The sequence below is a fragment of the Petromyzon marinus genome, chromosome 31, assembly GCF_048934315.1.
Source record: "Petromyzon marinus isolate PM22_M1 ecotype Great Lakes invasive population chromosome 31, UKy_Petmar_22M1.pri1.0, whole genome shotgun sequence".
In the NCBI taxonomy this organism is placed as follows: Eukaryota; Metazoa; Chordata; class Hyperoartia; order Petromyzontiformes; family Petromyzontidae; genus Petromyzon; species Petromyzon marinus.
The window spans coordinates 4,937,500-4,950,280 of NC_133697.1; positions in this window are offsets into that span (position 1 = coordinate 4,937,500).

Consider the following 12,781-nt stretch of genomic DNA (forward strand, 5'->3'; position numbering starts at 1 on the left):
GCTGCTATCCTGGGGACAGCCTGTTAAGTCTAAAATAGAGGTGTTTGGGTTAGAGGTCGCGCAAATATAAATACGTCGTTAAACCCGCCACCACTCGACACAGCCAATTAGTAAGGTTTGCCAGTAAACAAAAACGTGACAAATCATTGCAAGTTCAGCACACCGGTGTGTTGGAGAGTAAACCCACGACAACATTTACAATTATAGTGTAGTGTATAGTGTAGTGTATGTTGGAGAGTAAACCCACTACAATATTTACAATTAAAGTGTAGTGTATAGTGTAGTGTACGTATAGTGTAGTGTGTAGTGTAGTGTATAGTGTAGTATAGTGTAGTGTATAGAGTAGTGTATGTTGGAGAGTAAACCCACTACAACATTTACAATTATAGTGTAGTGTATAGTGTAGTGTATAGTGTAGTATAGAGTAGTGTATAGAGTAGTGTATGTTGGAGAGTGAACTCACTACAACATTTACAATTATAGTATAGTGTAGTGTATAGTGTAGTGTATGTAGGAGAGTAAACCCTCTACAACATTTACAATTATAGTGTAGTGTGTAGTGTATAGTATAGTGTGTATTATAGTGTATTGTATAGTGTAGTGTATGTTGGAGAGTGAACCCACTACAACATTTACAAGTCGAGTACCGTGACGTTTCGCCGGTAATTGCGACCAGCATCATCAGGTGGGCAGCCAAAGTTGTGGATAAATCCTCCTGCTTTGGTCTTAAATAGACGGGGGATAAATGTGATGTCATCACGTGTGAGCCAATCGGGTGCGAAGGATAGAGATGGGGGGAGGTTAATGCATGCATATAAATTACAACGGATTAGTCCTGGTTATTTTCAGTTGCAAAGTGATGATGATATTTATACACCACTCAAGACACTGCATGTAAAAGTAGTCCTCCCCTCCACGATTGTATGATATTCCTCCTCCCGTGATACGTGCAGATTTTGTTTTGCACATTAGAGCCAGCAAATCCCGCGGGAGGCCCCTGCACCGGTTTAGATATCACGCCCCAATTATAAATTAGCCGTGGTCGGGGAATCAAACCCAAGACGATAGGTTCACAGCGCGGTGGTGGTGGCCGCTTCGCCCCCTTTGCTACCCACAAAGAAACAAACAAACCAAAATAAGGACGGTTGTTGAAACTGTTGGAAATCTCCTTAATAGAGGTTTTTTGAGTTTGATCGCGTAAATATTTCAGTTTCATTTCAGTTTCATTTATTAGGTATAGCCCTGTGAGCCATGCGGCTCTTGACTCGGGTGCGACCGCAACAAACAAAAACATGAACAAAGAAAACACCTTAAAGTGACTACGCGCAAAAAGATATAAATGTGCCTTTAAAACCCGCCAACATTTACAATGTTGTGGTTTGGCTCTCCAACACACCGGTTAGTGCTGTACGAGTGACGAACAGGCACGTTCTGTTTACGTGACAACTCTTACCAGTTGGCTGTGTCGGGTGGTGGCGGGTTTTAACGACACATTTAGATATGTACGCGATTTCACCCCAAAAAAACCTCTCACGGATGATATTGGTCGCGAAAGCCTTACGACGTGTTAATCTGTTGTTATTCTGTTCATGCATTTGGTGACAGGCGCCTCTGTATGGGGAGCCAGAGCCCTGGGGTGCCGTAGGACGGCTCCATCTCTCGCGTCCTGGCACTAGGATTGGGAAGGGCTTAACACGAACGTTTGGGTTTTTGCTCCCCATGTGCCGGTATAGCTGCGTTTGCCGGTTGCTCCTCGTGCCGCGGTGGGGGGGGGCGGGGGGGCTTCTTCAGGAACTGAATTTTCTGAAGACGTCGCTGTGGAAAGGTTCACCGCTCCGAGATTGTTGCAGTCGCGAACGTTGGCTTGGCGTCCGAGGGCTTTCATGTACGTCGAACCGTCGGACATCTGGAATTGGAAGACCGAAGAAGATGTCCTTGTGGGCAAATGCCTGCGGCGGTTTGCTGTCTCCCAATGAATGATTGTAACGCACGAGCCCACATTTCTTCGCTAATTAATACATCCTGGATCTGTAAGACATCATTCATGCTTGGGGGGCGAGTGGGATTGGAGCAGTTTATAACTTGGCAAAGGACAATGTGTGGCGAGGTTTCGCGCGCGCGAGGCTTGTGATGTGGTAACTCAATGGCTGGGACATTATTTTTGGCGCTATGCAAATAGTTTTGCAGCCCGCTATAAAATAATCACTTAACCTTCAAATAGCTCGTGATACGTGGCACAAGGTCAAACGCATCGGCGCATTTCCTGGGAAATTTTCTCGCCTTTCTTTTTTTTATCTTTCAGGCAGTCTGCTTTATAAAACATTAGGCCGATAAATAAAGCATACACGTTATCATTATTATTTCACGTCGCGGGGAGGAGGAATGCCGGCTCCTCTTTGGCTGCGTGCGTGGGCCAAGGTACAGCTGTTTGAAAGAGATCACTTTGACCTCTGCGGCGTTATTTATAGCTTGCGGTGACCCCGATGAAGTGTGCGGCTTTCGTCCTGACGCCTCCCTGCCTCGGTGCTCGCCGGCCAGCCGGTCGGTTGGCCTGGAAAGGAGAGGCAGGGGAAAAAAGCAACGTCGAGGCAGGCATTTCTAAAAAGTCAATCTACCCCCTGCTGAGATTGTTCTGCCTGCAACAGCTGTGTACTTTGCGCTGCCTCTAATCTACTCAAGTGAGAGAAAATTGTAGATAATTATCCCCGAGTCCTATATTACGGGCACAATTCACAAATACGCCGTTTTTTTATGCCGAAGCTTGTGCGCGCTGGTTTATTAATGGTAATAAGAATTTACAGCCCTTTGTCGGATCACCTGCTGGGTTTGGTGGGAGGTGGGGGGGTTGTTTAAACCGTAGTTCACCTGGCGGTGAGCTCCGGGCTGGTGAAGTCTGGGAGGGCCCGCGGAGTGGTTATGATTTCACTCGTCGCCGCCGTCCGCTATGGCCGGAAATTGAACTCGGTTCTCCGGGGTTCGTGGCACAATCAGTAACCCACTGTCAACCACTCTCTCTCCCCGACCCCTGTGCTGTGCAATAAATGTCAATGTTAATTATTTCCCATTGTCAAGCCACTGTGAGATGGTACATCTGTAATGTTCTACGTTGGTTCGTTCGTTCGTTTCTCAGTCCGCTTGACCTGGTGATGGTCGCAGCGGCAGCATGTGGAGTAGTGGCGGTCCAGACCTCCCTTTCCCCGGCGACAACCTCTAGCACTACATTACTATACACTACACTATATACTACACTACACTATACACTACACTGCATTACTGTACACTGCACACTACTATACACTACTACACTACACTATATACTGCACTATACACGACACTGCATTACTATACACTACTATACAGTACAACACTATACACTGCTACACTATACACTACACAACATTACTTTACACTACACACTACTACACTACATTACTATACACTACACACTATTATACTACACTACACTATACACTACACTGCATTACTGTACACTACACACTACTATACACTACTACACTATACACTACACTATATAACTACACTACACTATACACTACTGTGCTATACACTACTACACTATACACTACACAACATTACTATACACTACTATACACTATTACACCATACACTACACTATATACTACACTACACTATACACTACACTGCATTACTGTACACTACACACTACTATACACTACTACACTATACACTACACTATATAACTACACTACACTATACACTACACTGCATTACTGTACACTGCACACTACTATACATTACTACATTATACAGTACACTATATAACTACACTACACTATACATTACACTGAATTACTGTACACTGCACACTACTATACACTACTACATTATACACTACACTATATACTGCACTATACACGACACTGCATTACTATACACTACTATACACTACAACACTATACACTGCTACACTATACACTACACAACATTACTATACACTACACACTACTATACACTATTACACTATACACTACACTATATACTACACTACACGATAGACTACACTGCATTACTGTACACTACACACTACTATACACTACCACACTATACACTACACTATATAACTACACTACACTATACACTACACTGCATTACTGTACACTACACACTACTATACACTACTACACTATACACTACACTATATAACTACACTACACTATACACTACACTGCTATACACTACTACACTATACACTACACAACATTACTATACACTACTATACACTATTACACCATACACTACACTATATACTACACTACACTATACACTACACTGCATTACTGTACACTACACACTACTATACACTACTACACTATACACTACACTATATAACTACACTATACACTACACTGCATTACTGTACACTGCACACTACTATACACTACCACACTATCCACTACACTATATAGCTACACTACACTATACATTACACTGAATTACTGTACACTGCACACTACTATACACTACTACATTATACACTACACTATATACTGCACTATACACGACACTGCATTACTATACACTACTATAAACTACGACACTATACACTGCTACACTATACACTACACAACATTACTATACACTACACACTACTCTACACTATTACACTATACACTACACTATATACTACACTACACGATAGACTACACTGCATTACTGTACACTACACACTACTATACACTACCACACTATACACTACACTATATAACTACACTACACTATACACTACACTGCATTACTGTACACTACACACTACTATACACTACTACACTATACACTACACTATATAACTACACTACACTATACACTACACTGCTATACACTACTACACTATACACTACACAACATTACTATACACTACTATACACTATTACACCATACACTACACTATATACTACACTACACTATACACTACACTGCATTACTGTACACTGCACACTACTATACACTACTACATTATACACTACACTATATAACTACACTACACTATACATTACACTGAATTACTGTACACTGCACACTACTATAAACTACTACATTATACACTACACTATATACTGCACTATACACGACACTGCATTACTATACACTACTATACACTACAACACTATACACTGCTACAATATACACTACACAACATTACTATACACTACACACTACTATATACTATTACACCATACACTACACTATATACTACACTACACGATAGACTACACTGCATTACTGTACACTACACACTACTATACACTACCACACTATACACTACACTATATAACTACACTACACTACACTATACACTACACTGCATTACTGTACACTACACACTACTATACACTACTACACTATACACTACACAACATTACTATACACTACTATACACTATTACATCATACACTACACTATATACTACACTATACACTACACTGCATTACTGTACACTACACACTACTATACACTACTACACTATACACTACACAACATTACTATACACTACTATACACTATTACACCATACACTACACTATATACTACACTACACTATACACTACACTGCATTACTGTACACTACACACTACTATACACTACTACACTATACACTACACTATATAACTACACTACACTATACACTACACTGCATTACTGTACACTGCACACTACTATACACTACCACACTATCCACTACACTATATAACTACACTACACTATACACTACACTGCATTACTGTACACTGCACACTACTATACACTACCACACTATCCACTACACTATATAACTACACTACACGACACTATACACTACACTGCATTACTGTACACTACACACTACTATACACTACTACACTATACACTACACTATATAACTACACTACACTATACACTACACTGCTATACACATACTCTAGCTCTCTTCCTGGGCAATTCCCAGGCGTTCACAGGCCAGCCGAGCGACATCGTCCTGCCAGCAGCGTGTCCTGGGCCTTTCCCGGGGTCTTCGCCCATGTAATGTTTTGAGATTTGTCCTTTTTTACAACTTAAATATCTGTTTAACACGTAGGCTTTCGCGACCAATATTATTCATAATAAAGGTTTTTGGGTAAGATCGCGTTATTTATAAAAGTGTCGTAATCCTCCACCACCCGACACGGCCAAACAGTAAAAAGTGTGTCACGTTTGCAAAGAACAAATAGTTGACTACTTTAGGACACCGGTGTGTTGAAGAGTGAATCAACATCATTCATCGGATGAAGCTGTATGTAATTACCAGCGGAACGTCGTACTCAAATTTTAAATGACGTTGATTCACTCTTCAACACACCGGTGGGCTAAAGTATTGAACTATTTGTCCTTTGTAAAAGTGACACATTTTTTACTGTTTGGCCGTGTCGGGTGGTGGAGGGTTACGACACATTTATAAATAACGCGATGTAACCCCAAAACCTTTATTATTAACTGAAATATCTACTTACACACTGCCTATGACTGAGAGGTGTTTGACAACATGCATCATGCACAAAGTATAGCCTTGTGGATAGATGTTTAAAATTCCTTGCAATAGAGGCTTTTAACGATCAAGGACACAATATGTATGTATAATTTCTTATGGTTATGCTTAATGGGAGGTGGATAGTTTTAAATAATATGATGAATTAGAAATTCAGAGCAGTGCGCATATTAAATTGAGTCTTGTTAATATTAATTATTCCACAGTGAACGAGCAGCAAAATCGTCTTTATTCATCATCTGTAACATTATCATCATCATATTTCCCAACATCATCATCACCATAGCTCTTCACGACATCATCATATCTGACAGCATCATCATCATCATCGCTCCCAACATCATCATAGCTCCCAACATCATCATCATCATCGCTCCCAACATCATCATCATCATAGCTCCCAACATCATCATCATCATCATAGCTCCCAACATCATCGATTCCAACATCATCATAGCTCCCAACATCATCATAGCTCCCAACATCATCATCATCATAGCTCCCAACATCATCATCATAGCACCCAACATCATCATCATCATAGCTCCCAACATCATCATAGCTCCCAACATCATCATAGCTCCCAACATCATCATCATCATCATAGCTCCCAACATCATCATCATCATAGCTCCCAACAACATCATAGCTCCCAACATCATCATCATAGCTCCCAACAACATCATCATCGCTCCCAACATCATCATCATCATCATCATAGCTCCCAACATCATCATCATCATAGCTCCCAACAACATCATAGCTCCCAACATCATCATCATAGCTCCCAATATCATCATCATAGCTCCCAACATCATCATCATCATCATAGCTCCCAACATCATCATCATCATAGCTCCCAACAACATCATAGCTCCCAACATCATCATCATAGCTCCCAACAACATCATCATCGCTCCCAACATCATCATCATCATCATAGCTCCCAACATCATCATCATCATAGCTCCCAACAACATCATAGATCCCAACATCATCATCATAGCTCCCAATATCATCATCATAGCTCCCAACATCATCATCATTATCGCTCCCAACATGATCATCATAGCTCCCAACATCATCATCATCGCTCCCAACATCATCATCATCATCATAGCTCCCAACATCATCATCATCATAGCTCCCAACAACATCATAGCTCCCAACATCATCATCATAGCTCCCAATATCATCATCATAGCTCCCAACATCATCATCATCATAGCTCCCAACAACATCATAGCTCCCAACATCATCATCATAGCTCCCAATATCATCATCATAGCTCCCAACATCATCATCATTATCGCTCCCAACATGATCATCATAGCTCCCAACATCATCATCATAGCTCCCAACATCATCATCATCATCATCTGCCAATGTGCCCTGTTTTAATAGGATCTCGGAAGAAAAGGGGGCTTGAACTTGGTCAGTACTGTGCTAGGATGGGTGACCTCCAGGGCTTGCCAGGTGTTGTAGGCTTTGGGGTACAAGGTGCTCAAGAGGAGGCGGCACTGAGTGTCACCTTATCGTCTGAACAGCGCGGCGCGGGGTTTTCTCCGGCTTTCCCCACACGAAGCCCAACTCTCGTGTACTGCAATTGGCCAAATAAACTGCGGGACACCTGTGAAAAAGAGCTTAACAGGTCATCGGATTTCTCCGGGATAAATAAAAGGTCCTGATTCTGATCCCAATGTAGGATGGCGCTAAAAGAGAAAAGAGCGTTGATGCTCGGTGAGACTTTCCCGGTCAAGGCACATCCCTGCAATTTCCTACGTCACGCCACTGCTGACGAAACGGCCTCCGCTCAAGAGGGTATTTGTACCTTGGCCTCCTCTTCTACGCTGGTCAGATGTCATTAGAAGAGGTGTGAGCGCTCATACGCGACCTGCTGCCGATCGACTAAGCTGTAGTGAATTCTGATTTAAAGCTTTCGTGACTGCAGTGATTCATATTCTTGGTTCTTTCGGTAAAGTCACGTAGAAGGAAAACAATACAATAATAAAAATATAAAACAATAAAATTCTCACGACGTTTCAACTGCAACACAAGCAATCATCATCAGGTACGAAAACCACAGCAAGAAAATTTGAAAAAAGTGGCGGGTTTTTTTTTTACGTTAGCACCACGGAGAGTGATTTGACAGTTTGTTCAGATGGACGAGTCCATCTATGTTCAGAAAAGAGGGGGGAGACGAAAATAATGGATGCGGTCTGAAAGCCACCTTAAGCGTGATAAATAAATTAAGACCCGAAATGGTTTATCAAATCCTTCCAATGATTGCTAAACCAGAATCCATCTTCTCGGTTGAAATTGTCTCTGTGTTTGTATATGTGGATAGCCTCATGAACGAATTATTATTTTATTGTTTCCCTTCTACGTGACTTTACCGAAAGAACCAAGAACATGAAGTGAATTCATTGGAGCTGCTGGGTGGACAGAGGCCGTCAGGAAGGGGGGAAGAGGTTGATTTAAGAAATGTTCCCGTTGGCTGCTGCCACCACCACCATCGTCCATCATCATCATAATCCTTGTCCTCAAGGATTAGTTTAGTTTGTTGTCCTTCCCCGCACTTCCGATTACCATGCTTGGCTAAGTACGCTGTTAAAGAAGTTCAATATACATACATAGGGCGCCACGCTGGCGAGATGTTAACTACCTCGCCTGGTATGCAGAAGGTCGTGGGTTCAATCCCGACGCTGACGCCTGTATATATGGAGTGTGCATGTTCTCCCTGTGGTCGCGTGGATTTTTTCTCCAGGTCATCCGGTTTTCCCCTCCACATTTAAAATCATCTGTTGAGAGTATTTGGCCACTGCTATAAATGTCCACGTGACAAGCCACTTTGTTGATCTATTATTTGTGGCCAGGTCGCTTATATATATAAAAAGAGCTACATCGCTCAGTGGGCCTTACCCGGTAAAATACAAAGAATAGTTTAGTTTTAAATAGTTCAATACATAATCATCATCATCATCATCCCAGACATCGTCAATTGCCAACACGTTGCTGAGGTATCCACTGCGCATTCCTGCACCACCTTCCAGCACTCCCCCCCCCCAACCACCCCCCCTCCCCGAAGCCTCCCTCCGTATTCCTTGCCAAACTCTGCTTCCTAGCACCTCTCCGCATGTCCCCGACATGCGCTCGGCACACGTTGCATTTCCCATTGGACTCGGGCGGCTGCCAAATTATTTAATACATATTTTTTTCCCCCCCTCTTCTTCCTGCGGTGACATTTTTAAGGTTTTGGAGAAGATTAGTGTTATCAGGAGGACATAACACATGTTGCGGTGTGCGGCGGATACCAGTATTTGCAAAATCGCAGGGAGCACGGGGTGCTTTATAGCCACTTATCACATCTCGGAGCAGCTGGCTGTTGTACTCCTCTCCTGCGTTATTTCAGCGCTATCCTGCTGGGACCTAATTTAGCCTGCAAGATTTGGTGACAAAATGGAGGCCCCCGCAGCCGCTCTCTGGAAATTGTTATTGCTATTAAAGCTGCATAATGGCACGGTGCAAAATAAATCAAAGGCTGAATGAATTTCAACATTAAACAATAACTTTCTCGCCATTATTTATAAATTACTTGCGCTGGGACGGTTTCTGGGTTGAGCGGCGTGGTGGGTGGGGTTGAGGGAGGTTGGTTGTAATAAAAATAAAAGGTTCCATTTGAATCTCAAAATATCAATATTAGTGCTGCAATTTATTATTATTATTAATGTGGCGTTCATATTTATTTATTTGCTAATGCTATTATCGTTGCCACTGCTTGCTCGGAGCGATGATATCATTTCACTGTGCAGGAGTGGAGATGGATTCTGGCATTGGGAGGGCCCCGTGGGAGAGGCTTGGCAACGGATTTGGAAGGCCTGCATCCAGCAGTAGATCGACCAAGATTGCCGCTGCTATTGCAATGGTTGTCGCCAATGCCGCCGCCGCTGCTGCTGCTGATGATTACTCACTGCATAAGTAGCGCAAAGCTATTCTTGGCTTGCAACTTTCAAACTTTGCCGAGGCTGTTACTGCCCTCCAATGCTCTTGCCCATCATTGCTTTAATAATCACAGGAAAGGTGTCTCTTACCACCGGGGGAGGAAGCGATAGTATTCTTTGCCAAGCCACACAGGCCGGCAATTTAACTCCTGTAATTTATGTTTCGGCCAGACAGCTGTGGGCTGGTAATTTGGCAAGGGTATTTTTCGAGCCAGCGCTGCTCGAAATCACCGACAGTTGCTAAACGTTTTCATTTTGGCAGCGGGCGTGTTTTTGAGGAAACAATGCCGGACGCTCGGCAATTTATCGTAAACAGATACATCTATTTTTGTGTTTTACGCCCGTCATATTTATAGCCGTGTCCGATTGCCGTTTTGTTTGGGCGGACCGCCTTGAAAACACATCGCTGTGATTGTAAACATGAGGCGACGTTTAGTTCCCAGACTTGTCGGCGGAGAGAGCTCTCCCGGCTCGCGTTCCGGGGGTTGAGACGCCGAGCCCCCCTTTGTTGCGCGGGATGTCACAGCTTTTCTCAGCGTGTCACCGCCGTGAAAATAACTTGCGGGAATGACTGCGAATGAGCGCGATTAAAGGGGAGAGAGGGGGGGAAGTTGGAGGAGAGAGAGAGAGGAGGGGACGGATGGCAGTAATTTGGGCCCGCAATAACGGTGACAGACACCATTACACGCAACCGCAATAATTGGTTTCAAACGCGTGGTGGAAAAAATTACAGCACATTAATGGAGCAGCGTGAAAAACCATTTTGTGCACATTTCCAGAGCTGCCGTAATGGCTTTGTGTAATTAAAACGCTGGAAAGGAAAACTACAGGGACTGAATTAGCTCCTTCTGGCTCATCTCGGCTGTGTATAATTGCGACATTGGCGGAAGGGGAAATTGTCAGGCCAATCAGCCGCGCTTCACTGCTGACTTGGGCCCGGCCACTAATTGGAGGACCGCTCTTTTAAAGGCGCGCTCTCCGTGTGACACACTCCTTCATTTCCAATCTCTTAAATTGGCTTTCAGGACACTCGTGCGCTAAGGAGATGAGACAAAGGTGTTGAAAATTCCTTCAGGGCTGAGGCCCGCAAAGACGACTTGAATGAATAGCGCGTCGGCGCTTGTTGCGTGTCCCCCCCCCACCCCCACCCCACCCCACGGCGGTGCCATGTCCCACCGGCGGAGCACGCGAGCGTTTCGGCATCAGACCCCCTTGTAATTGCATTATCTCTGTCGAGTGTAAATTCATCGCGACGTCTTCATGGGGGCTGACGACGTTGCTCTCCCGCCGGCGGCTCTCTTCTCGCCGCCGAGTGACACGACAGCGGCGTCCCGTTTTCGTTTCGGGGAAGCGAAGGCGCGGGAGCGTCGAGCGACGGAGCGTGAGCCGTCGCGCGGACTCCGATCATCGTCCTCGCGGCTCGCCATAGGACAAAGACGGTTCGCCGTGTGGGGGCGCTTTCAGACGTGCTTCTGCGGCTCTTCCTTCCGATATTCGGAAGCCACTGGGAGCTCGTGCACTCTGAAATCATCTAGATTGAAAAGTCATTATTTTGGAACTGCGTTTTGTGTTTGTTATTCTTTCTCCGCAACTCCGATTAGCACGGTTGACTTTGTGCAGTGCGAAATAAGTTCAACATACCTACGAGTTTGATCCCTGGCCATGGTTAACTGTGTCAGCGGCGAGCCGATGCCTGAAACTGTTCTGTTCTCCCCTTCTCCCTCCCTTCCCCCTTCACCAACTCGCACTGAACAAAGTGGTGAAGTATGGTCGAACAACTTCCGTAACCGACGCGGTGTTGGGGGGGGGAGTTGCCGGTTACAAAGTATATTTCCACACATGTGTGCATGTGGTTCCCATTTAATAAAGTGTCTGAAAAATGACGGGCAGTATTTGCATCAACGTATCGAAGATAAATTAACGCACACAATGCTCTGACTCATTCCTAATGTGTGTGTTTGTGTGTGATGATCTTATAAATCAAATTTGAAAAGATAAAATAAACTGCATTCCAATCGTACAGTCGGCATCATTTCTTGAGATAATGCAATATTCACATCCAGGGCTGTGGAGCTAGCAGATGATTCACGCTGTGTCAGAGAATGGCTTGGGAAGTTGACATCGGAGAACTAGTTCTGAGGCCACTTCAAGTAAGCCGGCCTCTTTGTCCACACTGGCGGCCGCACCTTTCGTACACGAACCTGCGGTTCCATCCCTTGTCAACGAAACTGAAATGTTCA